Source organism: Procambarus clarkii, chromosome 70 (genome assembly GCF_040958095.1).
Source record: "Procambarus clarkii isolate CNS0578487 chromosome 70, FALCON_Pclarkii_2.0, whole genome shotgun sequence".
Taxonomy (NCBI): Eukaryota; Metazoa; Arthropoda; class Malacostraca; order Decapoda; family Cambaridae; genus Procambarus; species Procambarus clarkii.
In genome coordinates this window covers 10497892-10503732 of record NC_091219.1, presented here as the reverse complement: position 1 = coordinate 10503732, position 5841 = coordinate 10497892, and positions in this window count along the sequence as shown.

The window sequence follows — 5841 nt, the reverse complement described above, 5'->3', positions numbered from 1 at the left end:
TCCCGAAACCCCCGCCAAACGAACGACGACACCGGATGAGGACGGCGAATATCGGCCACAAGGGCCAGTTTCCAGTCCTGTGCAGCTCACAATACAGCCGCTCCTGACCTCTGGTGAGGTGGTGCTCCGACGACAGCGCCATCTATGGACTGGATACGTCAAGCGTTTGTATCTGAGCCCGTAAGTGAGATGTATTAGTGTCCCGGTTATTGATGACGTGTCTGCTTACAGAGTCGACCTGGGACCACTGTGTTGACGATTGAGTCAGTCTACCCGAGGCAGCCAGTCTCCATACAGTGAAGTTTGCTGCAGCTGTTGTGACGTCGTCCCCCCGGAAGAACACTGTGGTGTGTTAAGCCTGCCAGTGGAGTGGCAGTGAAAGGATTTACCCGGGACCGACTGTTGGAGACGATCATCCACTGGGGTATTGAGGACAGGAGGGTGATTTGTGATATCACACGAGACTCCTGTCTAGGGCGTACCCCTTGTATCGTTCGTGGAGTGGCCGTAACAGCCTTGGTGGCTCAGTACCTGCCAGCAGACCTGCTGGACGTGTGGTTGACGGCCTCCACGACGGTGCCCCCAGTGGACCTGTGTTTTGGCTGACCTGTGGCCAGGGTAGGCTCGGCATTCTCAGAAGACACGTCTTGAGGCCACGAAGAAAGCACCGCGGACTCAGCACCTAGCTTCTTGATCAAGAGTCTTCAGCAGAAGACTAGATTGTGCACGATCCCCTTGTAAAGTGTTAATACCTCTCCCCCTTGTGTACTCTTTTATTCTATATATTTAATCGGTGATGGTGAACATTATATTATATTAAGTTCTTAGCTTTCTTTCCCTACTCCCTTTAAGTTAATTGCGTCACGGATCTCATCCCTTGATAGCCAATACTGGCTTGGGAACGGATACATATATCTTCCTCTAACAACATCAGAGCAAGAACCCCGTTGCGTCCCGAGAGGGCCGTAACACTGTGTCTGGCGGTGGTGGCGGGCGGTGGCAGGTGGCGGCGTCTGTGATGAGTGGTGGCGGCTGGCGGTGGTGGGTGGTGGCGGCGGTGGTGGTGGGTGGTGGTGGCGGCGGCGGCTGGTGGTGGTGGGTGGTGGCGGCGGTGGTGGTGGGTGCTGGTGGCGGCGGTGGTGGTGGGTGGTGGTGGCGGCGGCGGCTGGTGGGTGGTGGTGGCGGCGGCGGCTGGTGGGTGGTGGTGGCGGCGGCGGCTGGTGGTGGTGGGTGGTGGCGGCGGTGGTGGTGGGGGGTGGTGGCTGTGGTGGGTGGTGGCGGTGGTGTCGGCGGCGACTGTGGTGGGTGGTGGCTGCGGCGGCGGTGATGGGTGGTGGCGGCGGCGGTGGGTGGTGGTGGCGGCGGCGGTGATGGGTGGTGGCGGCGGTGGTGGTGGGTGGTGGTGGCGGCGGCGGCTGGTGGTGGTGGGTGGTGGTGGTGGGTGGTGGCGGCGGGTGGCGGTGGTGGGTGGCGGTGGCGGGTGGCGGCTGGTGGTGGCGGGTGGCGGCTGGTGGCGGGTGGGGGCGGGTGGCGGCTGGTGGTGGGTGGCGGGTGGCGGCGGGTGGCGGCTGGTGGTGGGTGGCGGCGGGTGGCGGCTGGTGGCAGGTGGCGGCTGGTGGTGGCTGGTGGCGGGTGGCGGCTGGTGGTGGGTGGTGGCGGCGGGTGGTGAGTGGCGGTGGTGGGTGGCGGTGGCTGGTGGCGGGTGGCGGCTGGTGGCGGGTGGCGGCTGGTGGTGGGTGGCGGGTGGCGGCGGGTGGCGGCTGGTGGTGGGTGGTGGCAGGTGGCGGCTGGTGGTGGCTGATGGCGGGTGGCGGCTGGTGGTGGGTGGTGGCGGCGGGTGGTGAGTGGCGGTGGTGGGTGGCGGTGGCTGGTGGCGGGTGGCGGCTGGTTGGCGGGTGGTGGCGGGTGGCGGCTGGTGGTGGGTGGTGGCGGGTGGCGGCTGGTGGTGGGTGGTGGCGGGTGGCGGCGGGTGGTGGGTGGTGGCGGCGGGTGGTGAGTGGCGGTGGTGGGTGGCGGTGGCTGGTGGCGGCTGGTGGTGGGTGGTGGCGGGTGGCGGCTGGTGGTGGGTGGTGGCGGGTGGCGGCGGCTGGTGGTGGCGGGTGGCGGCGGCTGGTGGTGGGTTGTGGCGGCTGGCGGCTGGCGGTGGGTGGCGGCTGGTGGTGGGTGGCGGGTGGCGGCGGCTGGCGGCTGGTGGTGGGTGGCGGCGGGTGGCGGCTGGTGGTGGGTGGCGGGTGGCGGCGGGTGGCGGCTGGTGGTGGGTGGTGGTGGGTGGTGGCAGGTGGCGGCTGGTGGTGGGTGGTGGCAGGTGGCGGCTGGTGGTGGGTGGTGGCGGCTGGTGGTGGGTGGCGGCTGGTGATGGCCGGCGGGTGGTGGGTGGCGGGTGGCGGCTGGTGGCGGGTGGCGGCTGGTGGCGGCCAGCTGGGACACACCCTTCACCACTGAAGGTCTGAGTACAACTAACCATATGTCTCTCACCCACCAGCCCAGTGTTGCCAGCTCGCGCTCTCAAAATGTTTCCTTCAAAGATTGTATATTATCTTTGAACAACAAGTTTGATTATCAAGGAAATAATGCATATATTATTGTCACATTAATACTGTGCAATATCTTATTACATTCCTGCTAAATAATTATAATTTGAAACAGGACAAAAAATGCAACATATATATAAAAACCAACATTAGAGATCACGAGGCCTAGGCCTCGCCTGTGACCACACATCCTGCCTCCCTGGCCTGCTACTCTCTCACACCTCACACTCTTAACTCTCTCATAATCACTCTCACTCTCTTACTCTGTCACTCTTACTCTCTGTCACTCTTACTCTCTGTCACTCTTACTCTCTGTCACTCTTACTCTGTCACTCTTACTCTCTGTCACTCTTACTCTCTGTCACTCTTACTCTCTGTCACTCTTACTCTCTGTCACTCTTACTCTCTGTCACTCTTACTCTGTCACTCTTACTCTCTGTCACTCTTACTCTCTGTCACTCTTACTCTGTCACTCTTACTCTCTGTCACTCTTACTCTCTGTCACTCTTACTCTCTGTCACTCTTACTCTCTGTCACTCTTACTCTGTCACTCTTACTCTCTGTCACTCTTACTCTGTCACTCTTACTCTCTGTCACTTTTACTCTGTCATTCTTACTCACTCTCAGTCACCCTTACCCATTCATACTCACTCTTACTCTCATACTCTTACTCTCAATTACTCTTACTCTCAATCACTCTTACTCCCAATCACTCCTACTCCCAATCACTCCTACTCTCAATCACTCCTACTCTCATTCTTACTCTTACTCTTACTCCCAATCACTCTTACTCTCAATCACTCTTATTCTCATTCTTACTCTTACTCTCACTCTTACTCTTACTCCCAATCACTCTTACTCCCAATCACTCTTACTCTCAATCACTCTTACTCTCAATCACTCTTACTCTCAATCACTCTTACTCTCATTCTTACTCTTACTCACTCTTACTCTCAATCACTCTTGTTCTCATTCTTACTCCTACTCCCAATCACTCTTACTCCCAATCACTCTTACTCTCAATCACTCTTACTCCCAATCACTCTTACTCTCACTCTTACTCTCAATCACTCTTACTCTCAATCACTCTTACTCTCATTCTTACTCTTACTCACTCTTACTCTCAATCACTCTTATTCTCATTCTTACTCCTACTCCCAATCACTCTTACTCCCAATCACTCTTACTCTCAATCACTCTTACTCCCAATCACTCTTACTCTCAATCACTCTTACTCTCAATCACTTTTACTCTCAATCACTCTTACTCTCAATCACTCTTACTCTCACTAACTCTCAATCACTCTTACTCTCACTCTAACTCTCAATCACTCTTACGCACTATTACTCACTCTTTCTCTCAGTCATCCTTACTCACTCTCATACTCACTCTTACTCTGTCACTCTTACTCTCTGTCACTCTTACTCTCTGTCACTCTTGCTCTCTGTCACTCTTGCTCTCTGTCACTCTTACTCTCTATCACTCTTACTCTGTCATTCTTACTCTGTCACTCTTACTCACTCTCAGTCACCCTTACCCATTCATACTCACTCTCTCACTCTTACTCTCATACTCTTACTCTCAATTACTCTTACTCTCAATAACTCTTACTCCCAATCACTCCTACTCCCAATCACTCCTACTCTCAATCACTCCTACTCTCATTCTTACTCTTAGTCTCACTCTTACTCTTACTCCCAATCACTCTTACTCCCAATCACTCTTACTCTCAATCACTCTTACTCTCAATCACTCTTACTCTCATTCTTACTCGTACTCACTCTTACTCTCAATCACTCTTATTCTCATTCTTACTCCTACTCTCACTCTAACTCCTACTCCCAATCACTCTTACTCCCAATCACTCTTACTCTCAATCACTCTTACTCCCAATCACTCTTACTCTCAATCACTCTTACTCTCAATCACTCTTACTCTCACTAACTCTCAATCACTCTTACTCTCACTCTAACTCTCAATCACTCTTACTCTCATACTCACCCTTACTCTCAATCACTTTACTCTCACTCTAACTCATTCTGTCACCCTTACTCTCACTCTTACTCTGTCACTCTTACTCACTCTCAGTCACTCTTACTTATACTCACTCTTACTCACACTTACACATTCTCTGGCACTCTCACTCACCTTCAGTCACTCTTACTCACTCTTACCCACTCTCGCTCACTCTTACTCACTCTAGTTAATAAGAACACGCCGATATAAGACAACAAAACGTTTTCAGATTCTTTCTCACCACTTTCCAGCAACTTTTATAATTTATATAAATTATCTTAGGGAATAATACATAAATTATATATTTAAACATGATATTAGTGTTTAGTGGAATGCATAAGGAGTCAAATTGTGTTAAAAAGAGCGATTTTTAGAAAATTTGGAAAACTACTTTTTTCTGTTCATATTATAACTAAATGGATTTTAAAGGTTTAACTCAGCCAATATATATCATTCACAATTTATTAATGAATTTTACAAAAAACACCATAAATTTTATATTTAAACATGTAAAAACTATTTGTTTTACATTTGGAAGAAAATAATTGTAGAAAAACAATTTATAATTAAACCTTTGTGTTTGGATTTTTTGAGTAAAAGTTTCTCAAAGGCTCTCCTCCACCATTCTCAATGCAAATCATTCCCACACCTATGGGAAGAGATAGGCGAACGTTGTGTAGATGATTTGTGTTTGCTGGGCTGCAGTTTTCAAAATATCCCAAACATCCCAATTTCGAGGCCTGAGCCATATTTTGGGGACAAATTCTGGCTCTCTGCACGTATTCGCAGTTTGAAACTATGACTTTTTTATACCCAACATATGCAATGTACTGAAAGTGGCGTTTGGTCACATTTGTCCCAAACCTCCGTGCAGTTTTCAAAATATCCCAAGCATCCCAATATCGAAGCCTGAGCCATATTTTGGAGCCAAATTCTGGCTCTCTGCAAGTATTCGCAGTTTGATATTAGGACTTTTTAAACGAAACATTTGCCAAGTACTGAGAGCGGCGTTTGGTCATATTTGTCTAAAACACCGCTTCAGTTTTCAAAATATCCCAAACGTCTTAATTTCGAGGCCTGAGCCATATTTTGGTCTATGCACGTATTCGCAGTTTGAAATTACGACTTTTTATTCCCAACATATGCCAAATCCTCATAGCGGCAGTGAGTCACATTTTGCACAAACTCCCCTGCAGTCTTCAAAATTTCCCAAATATCCTAATTTCGAGGCCTAAGCAATATTTTGGATCCAAATTCTGGCTCTCTGCACGTATTCGCAGTTTGAAATTACGAA